Source organism: Heteronotia binoei, chromosome 10, assembly GCF_032191835.1.
Source record: "Heteronotia binoei isolate CCM8104 ecotype False Entrance Well chromosome 10, APGP_CSIRO_Hbin_v1, whole genome shotgun sequence".
NCBI lineage: Eukaryota > Metazoa > Chordata > Lepidosauria > Squamata > Gekkonidae > Heteronotia > Heteronotia binoei.
The window spans coordinates 84,088,854-84,112,639 of record NC_083232.1 but is presented as its reverse complement, the minus strand read 5'-3'; the positions used below and the strand labels follow the sequence as shown (position 1 = coordinate 84,112,639).

The window sequence follows — 23,786 nt, the reverse complement described above, 5'->3', positions numbered from 1 at the left end:
TGCAGACAGTTTATGGTGACCCTGTAGGGTTTTCAAGGCAAGAGCCATTCAGAGGTGGTTTGCCATTGCCTGCCTTTGCACAGTAACCCTGGACTTCCTTGGTGGTTCCTCATCGAAGTGTTAACGTGGGCTGACCCTGCTTAGCTTCCAAGATCTTACCAGGTTAGCTTGGGCCATCTGGGTCAGAGCTGGGGAGAAATATTGGGGAAATAGCTGTCTTTTTCAGTGGAGTCAGTTGAGACTGGATCCTGGATTCTGAAAGAACTTTTTAAAATCAAACATGTATAATTGTTGCATTTTGTTTTAATGATTGTACTGCTGAAAGGTCTGTTGACCATCTAATAAACTTGATTGTTGTGTCTTCAAGAATCCCTGCCTGATGCCCAGCCACCATTACAAGCACCACCTTTGCCTGCCATACATCACTTTCATTTATTGTAATGTCACTGCAATAGCCTGGTTTTGGCTGACTTTGGAGACAGGATGCGTATCTTGACAAACCATGGCCGGCAGTGTTTCCTCTAAGCTGAGTTAATGTGAGCCAGTTCACCATTTTTAGCCACTAGCTCACACATTTTTGTCTTAGCTCAGGAAAGATGGCCCCAGAGCAAACTAATTCATGCAGTAGCCAAATTGCTCTGTCACATCTTTAATGCCAGTAGCTCACAATGTAGAATTTTTGTTCATAAGACTCCACAGCTTAGAGGGAACATTGGAGGCCAGTTCCACATTTAGCTGTTTAACTGAGTTTCTTTCTTTGTATCTGAAGATGTGAGCTCTGTCTCAAGAAAACTCATATGTGAATACATATGTCTGTCTTCAAGGTGCCCCTGGACTTTTTTTTATTAGCAATTGCCATGATTTGGTCACTTACATTTTACAGGCCATCCTTACGACTAAGTGGTCAGCCTGTTACATTCCTGTGAACACATTTCTTTGCTTAAAAAAAAAATCATTTGCATGAGTGATCAATTTTAAATGGAGTTACAGTGCCAGAGTGTCCTTTGTGGGCAGACCAAGCACTAATGAAGCTTCCTAGGGCTGCTGTCCCTTTAAATATACTTTGTTCTCTTTTCAGTGTGATTATTTCCTGTTTTCTTGGGGCTTGTTACTTTCCCTCTAGTTAGGGTTGCCAATCCCCACTGATAGAATGCGGCATTCATGCCACTTAGGAGAACCTTTTGAGCCTTGTGAAAGTGATTTCTGTACTTTGTATCCACAAAGAATTGAGCATTGGGTGAGTTACCAAGCCTTTTCTTAGTTTCTCTTTGCATCATTACATTTAATTAAGTGATATATCGTGTGTAGTTGTATATTTAGTTGCAGAGTAATCAAGTTATTAGTCAGACGAAGGACGTTACCTACCAAACACGCCCATTTTTTACCAGAAGCTTGTCACTTTTTTCTTCATTCTAGGAGAATTGCCAGCACCTTGTCTACTGAGTGCATCAAGAAGAGGATTATTTCCTCAGTGATAGTGGACTTTAGGTGTACATTCATTCTATGGAACCTATGTGTTCTTCTCAATGTAAAATGTATTTATCAAGTCATTGTGCATCTCTCATGAGTGGTTGTTAAGCTGTAGTATAATCCTTTTTTCATTATATAAAGTGATTCTTGGAAGCAAACTAGTGTTCATTGCTAAAGTAGTGATAGTAAATAGCAAATATATATTAGTAGCGTAGTACATGATTATCTCCAGGTCTTCAATCCCCAGTTGGAGACAGGGGGTCCCCTGGTTTAGAGGCTCTTCCACTGCTTTGGGGTTATCAGAAAGCTTGGGGGGGGGGGAGAAATATCCACTAGGTACTCCATTATACCCGATGGAGAGGTCTCCATAGGGTATAATGGAGAACTGATCCGTGGGTATCTGGGGCTCTGGAGGGCTGTTTTTTGAGGTAGAGGCACCAAATTTTCAACATAGCATCTGGTGCCTCTCCTGAAAAACTGTCCTCAAGTTTCAAAAAGATTGGACCAGGGGATCCAATTCTATGAGTCCCCCCAAAAGGTACCCCACCCCTCAGTATTTCCAATGAAGGGAAAGCATTTAAAAGGACACAGTTCCTTTAAATGTGATGGCCAGAACTCCCTTCAGAGTTCAATCATCCTTGTAACAACCTTGCGCCTGGCTCCACCCCCAAAGTCCCTAGATATTTCCTGAGTCTAGTACTCATGAGTAATGCTTGATCATCAAGTCTCATTGAACTGGGGATAGCAAGGTTAAGAACTCCTTATATAGCATGCCAAGTCACTGGGTGCGATCACACAAGCAGTTTGGTCTACCATAGCTACCCCTCCTCTCTGGATTAAATGGTTGCAATCACACATGCAGATCTGGCTCCCATGTTCCACTCATCCTTACCTTATGGTAAAACAACTCACATGTGGATTAAATCCCCAGTGAAACTCTTCCATTGCAGGTTTCCAGCCATCTGTTTGCCCTGGTGCACCATGGAAATGCACAAGCGGTGTGACTGTTCCATTCTGTTTCTGGTGCCTCCCCCCCTTCTCCTCTGTCTTTCCTCGAAACACCTGGAGGGCCATTGTTCTTTCAAGCAGGCTTGCTCTGTGGCTCCACACCCTTTGAGCTTCCCTGGGGCAGAGTGCAAGGACTCCTCTATCTTTCCTCGAAACACCTGGAGGGCCATTGTTCTTTCAAGCAGGCTTGCTCTGTGGCTCCGCACCCTTTGAGCTTCCCTGGGGCAGAGTGCAAGGACTGCCCTGTTGCTGAGGCTACTCACCTTTCTGCCCTTTGTCCCACCACCCTGCTCTACTTGGCTGAGCCACGCATCTGGGCCCAAGGGCCTGCCCTGCCCTGTTTCTGGGTAACCTCCCACATAGTCTTATAATACTGAACTATAACACTAAAGACATGAGCAGTGACTTTGCTTTGCTGCACTATAAACAAACACAGGCAGCTGCTGACCTGGATAGCCCAGGCAAGCCTGATCTCATCCGATCTCAGAAGCTAAGCAGACCCTGGCAAGTACTTGGATGGGAGACCTCCAAGGAATACCAGGAGTGGGAGGCAGAGGTAGGCTGTATCAAGCCACTTCTCTGCCTTCATGCCCCAGTAGGGGTCACTAGAAGTCACCATGACTTCCAGGCATGCACACACTCACGCATGCACACACAAATACAAAAAAAATCCCCCTCCAAAAAAAGTAAGGTGCTGATCAAGTATTCATGAGTGCTATGAGAGAAACTGTGAGCCCCAAAACATGGGAATTATTTAGCCAGAAAATAATGGAGCATAATGAAAATTTGCAGGGAGAAGCAAAATCTTTGCTGTAGGTGATTTATTTTTAAGTAGTCATACCATTGCATCTTGCCTGTGAGGACGGATTCTTTTGGTGAAATATATCACAGTATTAAGTGAGGTGAGGAATCCATGTTTCATTTTGACTGGCAACTAAATGCAGAAAGTGGAAGGGCTATGGCTCAATGGTAGAGCATCTTGGCTTTACATGCAGAAGGTGCCAGACTGAGGCCCCAACATCTTCTGTTAAGAAGACTGGGTAGTAGATGATGTGAAAGCCTTCTGCCTGGAGAGCTAGCTACTGTTAGGCAATACTGACTAATTCAGTAAAGGCAGCTTCATGTATGTTCAAAAGGAGCCTGAACCATTCCAAATCACTTTCCAAAGATGGCTTAATATAACATTTAGGGAGCAATCCTAAGCACTTCTGCTCAGGAGTAATTATTACTTTAATCAATGGAGCTTACCCGGGGGTGGAATTCTAGCAGGAGCTCCTTTGCATATTAGGCCACACCCCTCTGATGTAGCCAATCCTCCAAGAGCTTACAAGGTGTTTTTAGGAGTGCAGGCTAATTTGCTCTGCTGTGCGGTGCAAACTCCCAATGACAATTCCTTGCACAAAAGTCACTTCCGTATCAGAAATTGTGTGGATTCTCCATGTTGTGCATCACTTTGCTGCACCTCCACATCATAGGAAGCCATAATTGCCCTTCTTGCCATATAAACGTTTGTGACGTGACATACTGGATGTTGGATTCATGCCATATCCTGTGCAAAAGCAGCTAAATCTCCTCAACTGTCTTCATATGCTTGTACTTAACCCAGACAAAGCCTTTCTCAGTACACTGAGGGGCACATGAAAGTTCCTAACCAAATTGGCAGAAAAAGCTTCACCATCTTGAAATAGTTGCTCCTGCTACCTGCTTTTTATTACAGGGGTGGCAGGTTGCACAACTGCACGCTTTAAGAGCCATCGTTGGCTTTAAACACTCAAATTCAGTAGCTCCTTTCTTCTTCTCTTCATTCCTTTTTAGCAGCACTGAAGAAAATACGAACTTTCTCACCTTTCTATATTCTTGCCTTTCTTTCTGCCAAGTATTGTATCGCTTTCCCCCCACCCCGAATTACCTCCTTTTTCTTTAAATCTTAAGAGTCTGATTATAGCAGACCAATGACGTTTCTAAGCCAATGAACTGCGGGCAAGGGACCCCGCTGCCCTCTCCATTTCAGAAGTCTCAATTTCCCCCACTATTCAAAACTACTTTCAACTTGTTCTTTTTTTAAGCTAAGTCAGTCAAAGTGAGGTTGAGAGAAATTCCTCCAGCTCCTTTCCAAACACTTGTTGGAGTTGTCTATGTTGTTGTAGCTTCTCTGTCTCAGAGAAATCTTCTGTGCATTTGTATGCTAGCTTAAACTTTCACCATTGGTGAGATTCGTGAAGTGATAACTGGCATACATTTTAGAGACACTGCTGATGAGAGTCTTGGGTTGTCTAAAACTACTTCTATTCTGTGGATCCCAAAGCAGGAATGAATGCAACAGGAAATTAACTTCATTGCTAGATCTCTCTCTCTCCCCTTCCAAAGGAGGCCTCTGCTTCTCAGCCTCAGTGCCATCAACACACCTGATGTTCAGGGGAGTTGGCACACCTGCAGCTCAGGTGAGTACCAGAGCCAGCTCAACAGCCTTTTTACTGGCCCAGAGAGGAAGAGGAAGAAGAAAACATTGGATTTATATTCCACCCTCCACTCAGAGTGGCTCACAATATCCTTTATCTTCCTCCCCCACAACAGACACCGTGTGAGGTGGGTGGGGCTGAGAGGGCTCTCACACCAGCTACCCTTTCAAGGACAACCTCTGCCAGAGCTATGGTTGACCCAAGGCCATTCCAGCAGTTGCAAGTGAAGGAATGGGGAATCAAACCTGGTTCTCCCGATAAGAGTCCATGCACTTAAGTACTACACCAAACTGGCTCTCAAGAAGAGCAGAATGGTGCTAAAGGAGGTTATTTGCACAAAGGCCAACACTCTGTGCCCCAGCATCCTCCTCCTATTCTGGGCGCTGGTGGCTACCATCCTTGATTGGTGGGCTGTCTTGGCTTACAGGAAGAAAAGGAGGGCTGTACCAAGCACAGAGCAAAATACAATTGGTGCAATGGGAGGATTAATTTTAGTTCATTCTGAGACAGTATTTTACAGATCCCTGGATGAAACATATGCACCTGCGCTCTCTCTCTCTCTCTCTCTCTCTCTCTCTGCTGTGTATTGGCTTACAACAACTTCATCAGGTAGACCAATGCTCTTGTCCTTTATTACATAGTAGGGGATCTGAAGCCTAAGGACACTCACTGACTTCATGAATGAGAGAGGACTTGATCCCAGGCTATAGCGCTTGCACTTCGCCGTTACATAATACCAGATCTCAACAGTATTTTGAGACAGTTTTGCAAAGACATGCTTACCTTTGGTGAGTAATTGCCTCCAGGTGACAAAGTGGGGGATATTCTGTAAATTGCAGTAATTAATCTCCCTCCCCCCGCACCCCGCTTTTAGGCTGTTCAGACAAACATAATTCACACTGTCGTGCATAAGCAGACAGGTAGACTGGGTTTTAAAGTTGTGCTTGACACTTTCGTGGACTTGTTTTCTAGCGCTAAAACCCCAGTGGACACATTATAACCTAGTTATGTTGTTCTGCATGTCTCATACTTTCAAAAGAACCATTCATCTACAAATTGTTTTCATAATCTGTGGGTTTACCTGCAATAATATTTCCCCCCGGAAGTGACCCAGGAATACATTTCAAAAGATTAAAACCCTTGGGGCAGATTTGCTCATTGACCATTATTATTTTTACTTACTGCGTTCAGATTGCTTTCCTGGTACTTGATGCTCGGCAGTACCAGAATGAAGAGCTGGTGTGATTCAAGTCTTGGCACCATCCCAGCATTCCAATTCTTAATCCATTTTTAGCTGAATATTTTTTTTTTTTTATCAATGGCTGTATTCATTTGTAGAATTTAACTATACAAGCATGGAGGGGAAAAGGAAGAAGGGAGAAGCTGCTGGTGAATTACAGGAGCGAGGATGGAGTTCACTCAGAAATGAATCAAGTTGAGAAATAAGCAGATGGGCAGGCAGATGTCAAGTGTACAACAGTTTTATGAAAATATAGTTAAAGTGAGAGCCAGATCATAGTGTATGTTGCTCAGCGGCATCTCCACGTCATTGCTATATTACATTGAAGGCACAATATCCAGTCATTCACAACTGGATTATTCTATGCGGACAAGCCAATCTAGTTGGAAACCACCACTACAGAGGAACATCCAGTGATGTATAGATGCTCTGTTTCTATAACACTATTGATCCTGGAAGCTAAGTAGGGTCAGCTCTGGTTAGTACTGGAGACCAAGGAAGTTCAGGGCTGCTACCTAGAGGTAAAAGGTAAAGGTAGTCTCCTGTGCAAGCACCAGGTCATTACTGACCCATGGGGTGATGTCACATCACAACATTTTCATGGCAGACTTTTTACGGAGTGGTTTGTCATTGCCTTCCCCAATCACCTACACTTTCCCCCCAGCAAGCTGGGTACTCATTTTACCCACCTCAGACAGATAGAAGGCTGAGTCAACCTTGAGCCAGCTACCTGAACCCAGCTTCTGCCAGGATCGAACTCAAGTTGTGAGCAGAGCTTGGACTGCAGTACTGCAGATTACTACTCTGTGCCATGGGGCTCCTACCCAGAGGTAGACAATGGTAAATCATCTTTTCCTTGAAAAACCTATGGGGTCATCCTAAACTGGCTGTGACTTGACTCCAACCCCCCCCCCCCCAAACCCTGGGGGGAAAGTCTCAAAGTTATTCCTTAGACGTACTTCTTAAAGATAGGGCTGGATAAATACTAGAGCAAGGGTGGCCAAACTGCAACTCAGGAGCCACATGTGGTTCTTTCATTCATACTGTGTAAATCTCAAAGCCCCCCCCCCCCCACCACATCAGCTGGTTTGGAGAAGGCATTTGAAGTTAGTTGCTTTCTTTCTGCCTTTCCCCCTTCCCCACCCCATCTATTTGCTTTACTTCCTGTCTGCCTGCTTGCAAACATCTGACATTTATTCTATGTGGCTCTTACATTAAGCAAGTTTGGCCACTCCTGTACTAGAGGATCTTCTCAGTTATGGTATCCTGATTATGGAATCCCCTTTCTATTGCTGTTTGTCTGGCACCTAGCTTATTAAGGTTTTTTTAACCTGGCACTTCCCATTTTTGTTGCCCTGGGCTTTCAGTGTATGAGTCTTCAGGTGAGTTAACTTTAACTGTACCTATTCTTATTATTTTGTGCTGCTGCTTTTATGTCTCTTTGTGTTTTTATTGCTAATTGTATACTGCATTAAAGTGAGAAGCTGCCTCATGATCTATGGCTCAAGAGTTTTCAGACAGCCAGTTTTAAAGAATAATTTATAAATATGTGATTGAATATTGTGCTGGAAAAATCACAGCTGGTTGGATGTATGAGCTACCACCCATGAAAAGTATTCTAGCTGGGTTAACATCAAATGATAAAGTTCTTTTTGCGGTCTATGAGAAGTCATTAGTGGATGCAGCTCACCACTTAACATGGCAGCTGATCATGAACATGTGTGTACCAGTCCACAGGTTATTCTGATAAGCAAGCTGGGTCTGGGAAAGGTTGTGAAAGATCACAAGGCCAGTGCCATAAATCTTTAAATTAGACTGTTCTAATGAGAAATGTACTATTACTAGGAGAGGCAAAGCCTCCGATTCGTTCACCTTTCATATGTGATGGGTGACTGGTACAGGGTTAGCAGTTTCCATCGTAGTCACTGCAAGGATGGCTGGGTTGCACATTCAAATGAATAAAAGTTACCTATGTGCGTGAATTCTGTAAACCTAGGAAAGAAAATAGAGATGATAGATAAGCAAATTCTAGGATCAGAATGTGTCGGGGGTGCAGAGATCCTACTCACAGAAGCTTCAGCCATCTTCTGTGGACAGCTTCTCCTCTGTTACACTGCTCATGTGATTAGACCACTGCTCATTCACAAAAATTACAGATCTCCCATAACTGGTCCTCTGAATCCATTCAATGTATTACACACAAGGGATCCACTTAGGTTATTTTCCCCAGTTTTTGGAAAACCCATAAATTGTTGAGCCTGCTGTGAACAATCATGGAGGAGGGGCTTAGGGATGCCAGTCCCCAGGTGAGAAAAATGAAGAGAGGGGTCACTCAAGACTGTGCAACAATAAGCAACCTGAAGGGTTATAGTGACCAAAAATTACTAAAGTGTAATGTGCTACAATTCACTGCTCCATGCTGATAGTATGGTGCAGTGGTAAAAGTGATAGGCTAGAATAGTTCATAAATGCACATACATATAAGGAACAATCTCAAGACAAGGTATATTCCCACAGGAGATTCACAATATGAAGCAGAGTTCCAATGTACAGGAGGTCGACTTGATATCCTGCTTCAAAGTTTCTTCCAGCAAATCTATACTCTACAATTTCCTCTTCAATGAAGACAACTCCAGTAATTTTAAGAACACTCCAAATGGAAGGCAACTCCAAGTTTTTTCTCCTCCAACTATTTTTAATGTCTCACACAGTACATTCACAAATTGACACTAATTGTCTCAACTCCCTATTTGCAAAACGGCAACAGCTCAAAAAGGTTGCCTTGAGCCGTATTGTGAATCCCTTGTGGGAATATACCTTGTATTGTGATTGTTCCTTACATGTATGTGCATTTATGAACTATTCTAGCCTATCACTTTTACCACTGCACCATACTATCAGCATGGAGCAGTGGTTAGTATGCTAGGCTGGAACCTGGGAGACCCGCTTTCAAATCCTCACTCTGCCATGGAAGCTTGCTAGGTGATCTCAAGAAAGTCTGCCTCACAACGTTGTTGTGTAGACAAAATATACTCAGTTAATGGGTTTTGACACCAGTTTGAGTGCCTCTTCTTTTCAGGTTCCTAGTTTTAGGGTCTCTTTCTCCTATCCAGGCCTTTTGCATTATTAGGTGTTCAAGGGTCTTAGGGTTCATCAAAAGTTTTATCTGGCCAAACTGGCTTCTCACTGCTGCTTACAATAAACAGCACAAAAGTGTTTCAAGACATAATGTCGGAGAGGCACTGAACGTAGGGAAGGCCTGCAGACAGGACCAGATTGGTATGATGGGGTCTGAAACACTGTCAGTTTAAGAGGCCCCGTAAAATAAAGCTTTCAGAGATTGGAAACTGAAAATATAAACTGGGCTGGTGGTTTCCACCTGGGGGGAATCAGCCATAGGTGAGGAATAAGGCTGCCAAGGCCCCAGTGGGGGTAGGGGATCTTTCACCCCAAGGACTCATTGCCTGCTGCTATTCCAAGTGGCAGTGGGGGGAAACTTTTAAAACCCTGATAGCGTTGCCAGAAGTGATGGCAGGCAGCTCTAGGAATCTCCAGAAGCTCTATGATCTTATCATAGAGTTTTCAGCAATTCCTAGAGCAACTCACTGTTGCTTCTAGGTTTTCTCTTGAGGTAACATCATTATGATGCTGCCCCCAACCTTCCCCTAGCTTACTTAGGGGGCCCTCATATTGTGGAACCCTAAACTGCAGTTTATCTTGATTATCCCTAAATCTGGCTCTGACTTTAGTATGTTGTAAGGGCCCAGGTGATATCACTAGGCATGGAAAGGGTTTATCTCAACTCTTACATCGGTTCAGTCCAGATGAAATGTTGTACATCAGATGAATGTATGGTTAATTGTTTGGGAAGTGGTTCATTTAACCTTGGCAATTAAGCACTTCTGGCTTTGTTTTCTTATTCATCCTTTCCCCCTTTTTTCTTATCCACTCATATGATCAGTGTGTAGCTATGCCAAGGCATAAACATGTATTAACATCTAGATATGTTAATTCATGGAAGTAGGTTATAAAGCTGCTTGTTTTTACAGAAGTAGCATAGTGTACAAGATTGGAAAACATGGAGAGAGCTGGCCCATAGAATCACCAAGAGTCAGACACAACTGAATGGTTAACAACATTATAGTGTAGTATGATAGAGAGCCAGTGTAGTTAGTGTTGAACTCAGGGCTGGCCCTAGACTGTTCAGCATACTATGCAAGGCTAAGTTCTGGTGTCCCCCTCCCCCCCATTGATAATGTCACTGAGTCACATGGGGTGCCCAAATTGGCACCCCCAGAAGACTGGTGCCCTAGTCTGCCTAATGGCAGGGCTGGCACTGGTTGAACTAGAAAATCGGTGTCTCTGGTTCAAATCCTCACTCTGCCATGGAAGCTTGCTGGGTGACCATGGGCCAGTCAAACACTTCCCATGTAAAATGACACTCAGAATAAGACCACACTAATTATATCACAAAAATACTAATTATTTAACAAAAATGCCATGGTTATCAGGTTCCTGTTGTTGAATCCCCTACTACTCTAGTAATGGTGAAATAATAAGATGATGTGAGGTCACCAGGATCATGTTGGCACTGCCTAGATGGGATCTGGTAGCCCAAATGTGTGGTAGAAGAAGCTGTCATGGATATCTCCCATGGGTTCATCTCACACTTTTATGTCCTTTAAATATCACCAGACTGGTAGGGAAAACACACTGCTGAGGTCGTATGTTTTATATCAGGTCCTCAGGTACCTAGTGCAAAACTGATAACTCACCAAAGGAACTACTTATTTGCTATCTCTCTGGTCACTTTCAAAAGCGGTTTTCTTGACATTATAACCTTTTTGGCACAAATTTGATCCATTAAAGACCGTTTCTGTTTGCTAGCTTGCTATGATATGTTTTGCCCCCAGAGGGTGCTAACACCACAACATAACAAGACAGTCTGCTTGGCAGAAGTTTGTCGGACAACTTTTTTAGTCCTTAACTTATTGTCTTTGAAAGAAAAAGCTGTCTCACCTGACTCTTGTATACTGTGGAAATCAAGCATGCTTATGGTGTTATTGATGCAAGGGACCCAATCCCACTTGACCATGCCATCTTGGGGAGGCATTGCTGGAGGAATAAATAGAAAAAGGGTCAAGAACCAGGCATTTGACAGTCTCATGTGAAGAGGTGAACAAAAGATTTCTGAGGGAAACACGGATCAGAGAGATCAGACTTAAACGTGAACAGGTCTCTGGAGTGGAAGCATATACATTTTCTAAATAAATACTTCCTGAGTGCATTTTAGGACTTGGGTGCGCTGTCACCTCTCTGTTTGTACTGCAGTTTGAGGGCAAATTTCAAGAAGCACTCAACGAGCAGTGGTTAGTCTGCAGGGTTGGGACCTGGGAGACCTATTTGCAAAGTGTTCCTCTGGTGTGGAAGCTCACTAGATCATTTCCTCAGCCTAACCTACCTCATGAGCTTGTTGTTCAGACAAAATGGAGGAGAGGAGAAGGGTATAAGCCGCTTTGAGTCCCTTTGGGGAGAAAGGCAGGGCGTACGCAAGTAACTAAAATAAAATAGATATCAAAATGTCCCCCCCCCTTAAAAATAGATTAGAAGTAGCTAATAAATGCCTGTTTCATATTGCTTTCCCATGTTAAAAAAAATCAGAAAACTAAAAAGAGGCATGCTGGTTCTGCTGGGTAAGCGGAGGTGGATGGGAAGTAGTATGGCATCTCTCTCTGTTTTCTCTCCTTCCCTGTCTGGCCTGGCTGACTCAGTGTTTGTCCATAGGAGTGTTTGGATCTGGATTATTTCAAAGACTTCACGTCTGCACATTTTCGCACTGCTTTGTCACCCTACCAGCCCCCATCCCCACCCTGACCATCCATCTATTCAATAGATGTGTTGGGGGTGGGGGGGATACTAATTTGTAAAGTAAGTGCTTTCCTTGATGGCTGGCAACTGAGGCATCAAGCCTTCTCTTAATAAATTGGTAGCATCCGCTGGATTGTTCTTGTTGGTCAAGAATGAAGAGCAAATTGACATGTGCAGTTAAAACAGAGAGTGAGAAGGAATTGTGAAGGGACCTTTAAGTACTAATTTTAATGCTACAACCCCACACAAGTTAAATACATTAAAATGAGGCTAGATCCAGTCAGTTTTTCTGCTGGTGGGAGAGGAAGGAGACATCCTCTTTGGGCACTGGAGAAAATTACGTTGAGAACCATAGGGTGTGTAGAAAAGCTGCATAGGATGGCAATGACTGCGAGCCAGTTTGGTGTAGTAGTGGTTGAGTGCACGGACTCTTATCTGGGAGAACTGGGTTTGATTCCTCACTCCTCCATTTGCAGCTGCTGGAATACCCTTGGGTCAGCCATAGCTCTTACAAGAGTTGTCCTTGAAAGGGCAGCTTCTGGGAGAGCTCTCTCAGCCCCACCCAACTCACGGGGTGTCTGTTGTGAGGGAGGAAGGTAAAGCAGATTGTGACACTCTGAGATTCAGAGTGAAGGGCAAGGTATAAATCCAGTATCATCATCTTCTGATATTAGGATTCCCAACCCTCCCGCCCTGGCAGGGGACCCCAGGATTTCCACCCTCTTTCCCCGCTCCCCAAAAAAACGGAAGCGGGGGGAGGGGGGAAACGGCGCCGGGGAGCATGGCAAGCTGCCCCATCTTGGAGCGGGTGAGGCTGCCGCGCCTCCGCTGCCCCCTCCCCGCCCACCGCAGCTGCTCCTCCGAGATGGGCGCAGGCTGAGCCCATCTCGGAGGAGCAGCCAAGAGGCGGCAGCAGCGCAGGCAAAACCAGGGGAGGGCGGAGGCAGGCCAGGAGCATGGCGAGCCGTGAATCCGGGCCCTTCTAGGACCCGGACTCGTGGCTCGCCATGCCCCCGGCCCGCCTCCACCCCCCTCCAATTCTACCCCAGAGGCGGAGCGGGCGAGGCCGCTGCACTGCTGCCGCCTCTTCTCCGCTTGCCGTGGCTGCTCCTCCGAGATGGGCTCAGGCTGAGCCCATCTCGGAGGAGCAGCCACGGCGAGTGGAGAAGAGGCGGCAGCTGCACAGCGGTGTTGCCCGCTCCGAGACGGGGCGGCTCGCCACGCTCCCCGGCGCCGTTTCCCCCCCTGCCCCCTAGCTCCACCCCAGTGTCTCCTGGCTCCACCCCCAAAGTCTCCTGGCTCCACCCCCAAAGTCCCCAGATATTTCTGGGGTTGGACTTGGCAACCCTATCTGATATGGCTGGCTGGATTCAGCTGAGGACATAGTACCAAGTGCATACTCTATGTATGGAAATGTTCTGGTCATATATCATCAGGGCTTTTTTTTTTGGGGTAGAAAAAGCCCAGCAGCAAGTCATTTGCGTACTAGGCCAAACCCCCAATCCCAAGCCATCTGGAACTGTGTTCCTGCTAAAAAAAAAAAAAAAGCCCTGTATATTACCAAAGGGACCCAATGGATAGAGTTGGATAGAGCCTAGGGATAGAGACTATGGCCTTGTCAAGTCCCTTTCTCTCATCCCACGCTACTTCATGGGACAAAAAGTGGGATGGCTCAACACAGACTATCCTGAGATAGTGGTGAGATAGAAATGCAGCACATAAAACATATCCCAATGGAGATAGTGACTGGCAATATATTTGGCAGGAAAAACAACCTCTACTGTACTTGGAACTTTTTCTGTGCGTGTATTTTTATCATCTGCCACAAAAGTCCACCCTGGGCATCTGATGAAAAATGTCCTGTTTCGTCCTTTCTACTTCCAGGACAGGTGCCTGAAATAAATATGGCATGCATATCTGAGCTGTGACCCATCTTAGCAATACTTGTTAAAACATGAGAAGAGCCTTTGGTTACTGAAGAAATCCAAAGAAGTGTTCAGTGGCTGAATGTGCTTTACTCAGTCTGCAGGTATAGGGCCACTAAGAAGCTGTGTGGGATGCTATTCTGGCCTAGCCTGCTGCTCCCACTAAGCCTCAAGGCAAGCTCTTATGTGGTGTTTAAAATCATTTTTTTTAAAGTCTGATTATTCTGTGTGGAAGATAAGACATTAATATTAATAACTGTAAATTTATCCAGGTGGGCAGCCGTGTTGATCTGAAGCAATCGAATAGATTTTGAGTCCAGTGGTACCTTTAAGACCAACAAAAGTTTATTCAAGGTATGAGCTTTTGTGTGCATGCACACTTCTTCAGATACATAGAAATGGAAACTTACGTTTCATATATACTGTATATTCCTACATAGGTGAATAGCAAATTAGCTTTCAGTTGTAGGTGAATTTGCTGTTCATCTATGTAGAGGCATTTGCCTAGATATATGAAATGTTAGCTTCCATTTCTATGAATCTGAAGAAGTGTGCATGCACACGAAAGCTCATACCTTGAATAAACCTTTGTTGGTCTTAAAGGTACCACTGGACTCAAAATCTGTTCAACTGTAAACATGTTATATTACCATTACCCCCTTTTACCAATGTCTCCAGGGCTGGATTAACATTTAGGCCAAGTAGGCACTGGCTATGGGCCCCCATGCCTTTAGGGGCCCCAAGCTGGCTCCCCCCTCCCAATTTCCCTCTTGCTTGCAGTTCTCCCCGCCTGCATGCACAGCCAGCAACTGAGCCACTTTTAGCCCGACTTGCCTGCTGCATCTGATACTGGTGTCATCGCCAAGTTTGCCTCTCTCTACCTCTCCCCTGCAGTTTCGTAAAAGGGGCTTTTAAGAGGTGCCTGCAGGCTGCAGCACGGGTCGTGGGCAGCGGGGTGAGTGCTCAGACTCTGAGATAATTTGTGAGGGGCCCCCTGAGATTTTGACTGCCTAGGGGCCTCCACAGGGTTTAATCCAGCACGGAATGTCCTCTCCCCCCTTTACTGTCTCATCCTACTATTGATGATGAAAATGCATGCCACAGTAATTGTGCACCATTCTGTGTGGTATCTCTGGAGGTTTCCTTCTGTTCTGTGCATTGATGGAGCACTCAGCATCCTCCCTCTCAAAGCAAGAGGAAAATGGACTCTTGCAAACAGGTAGCATATAAACCCTGTAACATTTCTAAAATGTGCCATCTGTTTTTTCTGAATCTGCATGAGAGGGTATAAAACTGCCTTAGTAGAGGAGGAGCGAACAAAACTTTTAAACAGTTTATCAGTTTATCTGACTTGGGCTTCAGGAGGCATTCTTAGGAGACTTCAGTCAAACCCGGGGATGGTCTTTGTCCCCCCCCCCCATCTCCCCGATTGTTTATGGGGGTGGGGGCAGGCAGGAGTGGGGGAGAGCAGCAAAGAAAATGAGCAAATGCGCATTAATCCCTTCCTGACAGTCAGCAGCAGCGTGTGCTAGAAAGCCTTCCTGTTACTGATAGGCTTCCTCAAATGGGCTGCTTTGATGCATCGATTCTATTACAGCCCTGCTGGCAAAGAGGGCAGGTACATAAAGTATACAGTTCCCCAAAGAGGCAGATCTCTTGCTCCAAGAAGGCTGTCTTGGCCAAAGGGAAAAAAGAGACAGTGTGAGCAATCTTATGCTAAATAAAAGCAGATACCAATCATAAACAATTACACACATGCTTAAAAAAATATCGCCCTAGGATGTCTTTATGTTTGCCAGGAGAAGTCACCTTGGTGGATGAATTATTCTCTTAGACCATGGGAGTTTGGGAGGGGGTGGGGGGCGGAACTGACACGTCACTTTTTGATTTAACCTTGGGAAATTGAAATAGGGTGAGGGGCAGAGAATCTGGCTCTTGAATCTCTAAGAGTTGCCATGGGTGTAGCGAAGCCCTTCTCTCTAAGAAGGGGGCTATCTAAATAAAAAGGTGCTCGACAGGCTTGGGCTGACTTGTAGCTGGTATATAAATCATACTGCAAGCTGTGCCTGTCAGATTTACACCAGAGCGCAAACCTGGCTGTCTTAACTTTTCTGGCTGTGTTTGTACAACCAAAATGGAACCAGCCTGCTAAGAATTATTAATTTTCCATATTCTAGTTACTAGAGTTGGTATATATGCAGTTGTCAAAAAAATTGCAAGTGTTTCCCTGATCTGGTGAGTGCATCAAAGGCTCACCTGACTCTGGGAACTAATTTTCCAAACTTTCTACTGTGGCTTTTACTGCAGGCTCACTTGCCCCTTTACCTGTGTGAGCTGAGCTGCAACTTGGAGGACAGATCCCCTACCCACCCCCGATGCCAATGCAATATAGTCTGGGTTACAAATATATGCAGACCACCCTATTTAATTATTGCTTGTTGAATTATTTCTGTCATTCTGACAGCCCTTTTTCACAACACATACCAGGTCACAAACCATCTGCCTCCCATTATTAAAGGATATCTCTTGTTGTCACAGAGTTTTATCCTACCAACCTTTTTGCTCAACTCTGGCCTGTTTCCTTCTTTGCTGCAGATCACCATTTTCACAGCTCTGGTTTAGAGGTCATGGATCAAACTGTACTTTATCCCATTTATTTTATTTAGGTATTTGTGCCCCCCTTTCCTCCCCAATGAGGACTCAGAGCAGCTTACTACAACATTCTTTGGAGGTTTTAAGCAGAGCTAGATGGCCGTATGGCAACAATGCTGATTCTGTGATGGCTCACTATGAAGTTAGGCAGATTGTGAGAGGGAGGAGCTAAAGCTCAGCTCTTTTGACCTTTTCTTATATGCCCAGAGTAATACTGATCGGCATTTTGGGGTGAGGAAGGAATTTTTCTCCAGACCAGATTGGCCAGAGAATCCTGGTGGTTGGTTTATTTGTTTTTGTTTGTTTGTTTGCCTTCCTCTGGCAGAGGTCACCGGGGGAGTTGGGAGGATAGCTGTGAAAATCCTGCATTTGCACAGCAGGGGGTTGGACTAGATGACCCTGGGGATCCCTTCCAGTTCTTTGTTTCTGTTCTCCCCATCATTGTTTTTACCCTCACAACAAGTGGAATGGGATGGGATAGGATCCTCACAACAACAAACCCTGTGAGATGAGCATTAGAGTATCATTTCTCAAACTGCAGGATACTGAGGGTTCTGTCATACCCAAATCAGTGGAGTATATTTATTCAATTCATTTGTGTGGGACATAAGGGGAATCCTTTATGGAAATAGCATAGGAGGAAATTTCATTTGTTCATTCCTGTCTCAGAGACTGTGCTGTTTCCTTTGTCCCATGTAGGTTGTCTTACTCGTATGGAATAAGAGGCTGCATCCATAAAAGCTATTTGGGAAAAAAGGCTTCCCAATCCCCAGGTCCCAGCGGGGGATCCCCCGGTTTTACAGGCTTCCCCCCTCCCCCAACCAGCTGACCGGCGGGGGAAGCCCCACCCCCACAGCCATTATGCACCTCCATAAACAGTTCTCATAAAGAATGATGGGGAATTGATCCGCTGGTATCAGGGGCTCTGGGGGGGCTGTTTTTTGAGATAGAGGTGCCAAATTTTCAGTATAGCATCCAGTGCCTCTTCCCAAAATGCCCCCCAAGTTTCAAAAGTATTGGACCAGGGGGTCCAATTCTACGAGCCCCAAAAGAAGGTGCCCCTATCCTTCATTATTTTCTATGGAAGGAAGGCATTTTAAAAGGTGTGCTGTCCCTTTAAATGTGATGGCCAGAACTCCTTTGGAGTTCAATTCTGCTTGTCACACCCGTGCTCCTGGCTCTATCCCCAATGTCTCCTGGCTCCACCCCCAAAGTCCCCAGATATTTCTTGAATTGGACTTGGCAACCCTATTGGGAAAGCACTGGCCATTTACATATTCTGTCTGTGCTGAAAGATGAGTAGATTTACTAAATGGCTTCACTAACTGGATGCATACAAAAAAGGGGGAGGGACGGTGGCTCAGTGGTAGAGCATCTGCTTGGGAAGCAGAAGGTCCCAGGTGCAATCCCTGGCATCTCCAAAAAAAGGGTCCAGGCAAATAGGTGTGAAAAACCTCAGCTTGAGACCCTGGGGAGCCGCTGCCAGTCTGAGAAGACAATACTGACTTTGATGGACCAAGGGTCTGATTCCGTATAAGGCAGCTTCATATGTTCACTTACAAAACTGTAGCCACCATCAATGTGCTGTGGCCATATCTATGGTTGTGATGCATGTGTTGTCCTTGCACCCCTGGCCACAGATAAAAATACCAATTGCATTTCTCCACCAGTTTAGATAACGAGGTGCTATTGGCTTTTCTGCTAGTAAAACGAGGGACACCTTTTGACCTCCAAAAATGCAGTGTGGGACAAAAGCCACATGGAATCAGATCTGCAGCGAAGAAGGAAACAGGCCAGAATTGAGCAGAAAGGTTGGTAGGATAAAACTCTGTGACAGCAAGAGATATCCTTCAATAATGGGAGGCAGATGGTTTGTGACCTGGTATGTGTTGTGAAAAAGGGCTGTCAGAATGACATAAATAACTCAACAAGCAATAATTAAATAGGGTGGTCTGCATATATTTGTATCCCAGAGTATACATTCTAATGAAATTAAGCTCCTTAGACAATGAAAGAAAAACAGAATGGAACAGAGTTATAAGTTTAGATACACACATGAAGTTGCCTTATACTTTGTACATCAAAGTAAGTATTGTCTACTCAAACTGGCAGTGGCTTTCTGAAGGCCTTTCACATCACCTACAACTTGACACCTACTACTTGATCCTTGAATTGGAGATGCCAGGGATTGAACCTGGAACCTTCTACATGCCAAGCAGATGTTCTACCACTGAGCCATGCCCCCTCAACCCCATTCAGGTGAAACTACTCCGTGAAACTAGCTCTTAGTATTCCCACTTTCAGTTTATCTCACTGGTGACAATGTTATACCCCTACTTGGTGGCATAAGATTTCTGGTCTTCAGAAGAAGCTGTCACCTGTATTAGCACATACCTTGTACTACTAATTAAAAAAAAAGTTCTACTTCAGCCAAACTAATTCATGATAATTAAATTGGAACAGAGACGTGGACCGGCCAATCAAAACATTTCGGTTAGCAACCGATGCTGTCATCTTTCAGGTGTTTTGAGTTTTAAAGACTGGAAAGGGATGACCTTTCAACTGAAGCTATTAAAATTACCTCAGCAGCCAGCATGTGCACTGACAGCTGGCAAGAAAAATGTTATTAACAGCATGGTCAAAATACAGGAGTTAGATCTGCTAGTGAAGGCATCATTCTCCTGGTGGAAGGAACTTTTTCCCTAATGCAAGACGCTCCGAAGATCTTGTTGTGTGAGGGGAAGTCTCTTTCTGCCAGTAGAGAGCACTTCTCCTAGCAAAACAAAGCCTGCAGTATCCATCCCACTTTGTGGGACCAGCAAATGTCTAACCTAGCAGTTTTCTAGTCACAGTTGAGCAGTTCAAAAATAAACCCAATATTATTTAACTGAATGTACACTGTATATATCCTAACCTTTATTTGAGATTTATATTCATTCTCGATATAAGCCCTCTTTTAGAGGCAAAAAATGGTGATTCAAATACATTCTGCTTTGAGAGGATGTTACGATAGATAAATATTGGTTAAGAAAGTTGGCTGTTTTAACATGTATGCATATTTCTTACATAGGATATCAGACCTCTTCATTTGTATTAATTGAATTCCAGTTTCACAGAAATTTACATGCTTAATATTTTGCTTCTTGGGCTGCCAGTTGATTGATCAACTATTTATTTAAAGACAGGTGACAAAACATTAACATTTTAAATTAATTAAAGGCTTTTTAAAAGCACATGCACCCAACTGACTTGCATGTGGAGAAACGGAGAATCAAACCCAGTTCTCCAGATTAGAGTCCTGCTGCTCTTTTTTTTTTTTTTTTAAATTTTATTGTTATATATTCCAACACCAATCCACCTCTGTGAGAGTCCCAGGCCATAGATACATTATAATATTCCATAAATTTATAACTATTAACATTTCATCCAAATACAACTCCATCACTCTATTTAAACATCTTATCCATTCATTTTCTTATTAACCAACCAATCGTCTTAAATTGTTTAAACTTTTCCAAATATCTCACCATCTTCCTAAACCACCCCTCCTCCTGTTCCCTAACCTTTAATCCGTTCATTCTTCGTATCTTCATCGTTAAATACTCCAAAATAGAGTCCTGCTGCTCTTTAACCACTACACCAAACTGGCTTTCTTGTTGCACCCTCATCCTTTATAATGACTAATTGGCCACTGTAAATCAATTCAGACTGAATATTGCAATGCTAAAGGCATCTGAATATTTGCAAAGCTGAATATTTGCAATGCTAAAGGCATTCTTCACAGGGAGCTCCTGTGCTCACAAAATGCATAGAAGACAGGAAACCCTTGTTTATTTCCATTTACCTAACACAACCCCTATTTCTTAGGGGGAAAAATCCAAAAAACACAACCCTAAGGGAAAAAAAAAACATTGATCATTGTGATGTTACAGCAGGGTCATAAGGACAATGTTCAAAGTGGTCCCTAGCCACCTGTACTGTTAGTTCAACTTAACTGTGATCGGAACATATTTTTTACTTAGTGATATGTTGTTTAAGGGTCAAATTCCTTGGTTCCCAGGAGCAATGAAATCCATTACATGCTCTGCTGCTACAAAGGGAACCTTTCCCCCAGTGTGGGAAAGGAGGAGACAATGTATTTGTAGGGGGGGAAGAAAGGAAGTTCTATATTTTAGTGATAAAACAAACGATTGTGTTGCATTCTTGAAAGCATTCAGTTGTAGGTATATCTGAGTGCTTTCAGTGGTAATAATAGTTTAGCATTTTGGATTAATTATTGTACATTGAAATGATGTCGGAGGTGGAGCCAAGCCGCTCTAGGTCAAAGAGAAGTAAATTAAGTTTGCACTGCTTCATATAAATTCCCATGAATAGGCTCTGTCAATTGTAATGTAATTTCATTATAACTGTTTGAGACCTAACTTTTATTTAAAGGAAGTCAGTAACAATGCAACTGCTCAAACTGATAGCCATGGAAAACGCATTTCCAGTTTAAGAAAATACTTTATGAATGACTCCTGACTTTTTTGATATACATTTACAAGAAATATAAATAGTTATTTATAGGTTGGAAGTGTGAGAAATCTATTACAGGTTATGAGTTACTAAAAAAACATTCAATAATCCATACAATCAATACTAGGGTTACCAACCTCCAGGTGGGGCCTGGTGATTCCTGGGATCTAGAGACTACAGAGGTCCGTTTCCCTTGAAGTTTCCCACCCAGCCACAGAACCTCCATCTTAGATGGATTTGGTCTCAACTGGCTCTGCTTCAGCCAGCCAACCACATCCAACCATAGCCTTCAATCCCTCAGCCAAATTCACTGGGATGGTGCCCAGATGTCCATCCATCAACAGATACAGCTGGGCGTAATCTGCATATTGATGACAAGACAGCTTGAAACTCTGCACCCCCTGGGTGAGGGGGCCCAGGTAGATGTTGAATAGCATTGGAGAATTGGCCCCTGAGGGACATTACAAGAAACAGAAAACATAACTGTGATTTATATAGGCTACCATACTTTTTAATAAAAATACTTTCGAATTTACAAACATCATTTACACAAAAATAACCATTTTCAGCAGTTGTTTCATTGTTGTTTAGTAATACAGCATACAAGTAACTAGGTATAATAGACGCGTTTCGTGTTGCCACTTCATCAGTATTCTTAATGTCTTCTTGTTGTTGAGCTGTATGGAATGAAAGAGTAAGCCAGTCTCTTTTTTAAAACCTGTGCAAAGCCTTCAATTTCATTGCTGGCCAAAAAACTCTCCATGGATACTGGATACAAGCACGGAGGCTTCATGCAGGTGCCACCTTAAAAATACAGAACAATGCTCTGATAAAAGTTTGTTATTGAACTAATATGGTGCAGTTTTAGGACCCTGGGATGAATTCAAAACTTTATCTCCAAATTATTCAACTTAACTCTGACAAGGAACATATACCCTTAGGACTCACCCATTGTTGCAATGTACTTTTCTATATGGAGCAAGCCAATTTATTTCTCTTTTATCAGGTTCCAAACCTTCAGTTTAAAAGTTGGCATAATGCTCTTCAAAATACAAGCAATGCAGCAATGAGACCTCATAGAGGAAAATATTTATAAATTTCTTATACAGAGTAAGCCATTCTTAATTTTAAGCAGGAACAAAGCCTTGTCTTCTTATGCCAAAAAGCTCTAAAGATACTACCAACTACTGGTCTTTCTTAAGAGACCCCACATAACAGGAGATATCTGGATGATACCTTCTCTCCTAGCACTATCCTCTGTACCCAACCTTGGAGAAATGTGGTAATCAACTTCAAGGCCATACAATGGACTCCTATGTTGGTAAGGTGGTGGGTCAACAGGTTGAAATGGAGTGTGTTGAATACCACTGTCAGGTCAAGTAATGACTGCAGCATCGGCCTGCCTTGATCCAGCTGTCTAAGAAGGTCATCTGTGAGGGTGTCCAGCACTTTCTCTGTCCCAGAAGACAGACTGGAAGAAGTCCAGAGCCAATGTATCTTCCAGGAAACTCTGAAGCTGCTCCACTCCCCACTCTCTCAATTACCTTACCAGAAATTAAAGACTTGAAACTGGGCAGTAATTGGAAGGATTAGTAGGATCCAAAGATGGTTTCTTTAAGAGTGCTGCTAAATCCCCTCTTTTAACCCCCCCTCCACATATAGCCCCCTGAACTAAGAGACAGATTGATAGTATTCATCAGGGGGCCTCATATTCTCTCATCACTTTCACCAGCCATGACACATACAGATCTAAGAGGCAAGTGGTTGGCTTAACATTACTCGGAATTTTGTAACATTGGCCTGAGAGAGTTGGCTGAAGTTGTCAAGTACTGAATCCAAAGATGGCCAGGGGGCCTGAGTTCACATACTGTATCAATATTGGCAGGCAGGTCATGGTGGAGTGACAAGACTTTATCTGCAAGAAAAGTTTACAAAAACCTCACAGCTAATGGCTGAATTTCTAGCATTTTGGATTCTCTCTGTGAGGGAAATTAAGGACCTAATTATCTTAAACAATTGTGCAAGGCACAAGCTAGCAGATGCAATGGAGGCTGTGTAAAATTCCCTTTTGGCAGCTTTCACCACCAACTCATAGGATTTGATAAGTATCCTATAAGATGTTCTTGCGGCTTCATCACGAGACCATCACCAAACTCACTCTAGTTATCCAAGTTCCCATTTCATCCCCCTAAGCTCCATGATATACCAAAGGGCTAATTTAAGGTGGGAGTGGACACCGAGGAGCTTCAGAGAGATGGGTATTCCAGGCCTCTATCAGTGCATCTAATGAATAGTTGGGGGCATCAGGTCCTGCAGAGCATTCTGGAACCCAGTTGGGTCAATTAGTCTGTAGGCAAGCATAAATTTGCTTCCTGCCTAGATAGGAGAGAGCTGGGGCAGCCAGCCAGGTCTTCAGGGCAAAATGATCTGACCATAGTACTCCCTCAATTGCAGTCAGATCTATATCTATCCCCATGCCAAAATAAAATCCAGCATGTGGCCTGCTTGAACTGAACTTAACATAAGAACATAAGAGAAGCCATGTTGGATCAGGCCAATGGCCCATCCAGTCCAACACTCTGTGTCACATAGTGGCCAAAACACCCAAGTGCCATCAAGAGGTCCACTTTTGCTCTTTTTTTGGGGGGG

At 43.8% G+C, this 23,786-nt stretch overlaps 1 protein-coding gene across 1 annotated transcript in view; it reads left to right on the top strand.

Annotated features, from left to right (window-relative positions):
* Positions 1-1,081: 1,081 nt before the first annotated feature.
* The window catches only part of GLI3 (GLI family zinc finger 3), a 580,106-nt gene continuing 557,401 nt past the window's right edge, over positions 1,082-23,786 (top strand). Inside the window, exon 1 of the mRNA XM_060247667.1 lies at positions 1,082-1,237. The gene's annotated coding sequence lies outside the window, so the exon portion shown is untranslated. The remainder of the gene's footprint in view (positions 1,238-23,786) is intronic.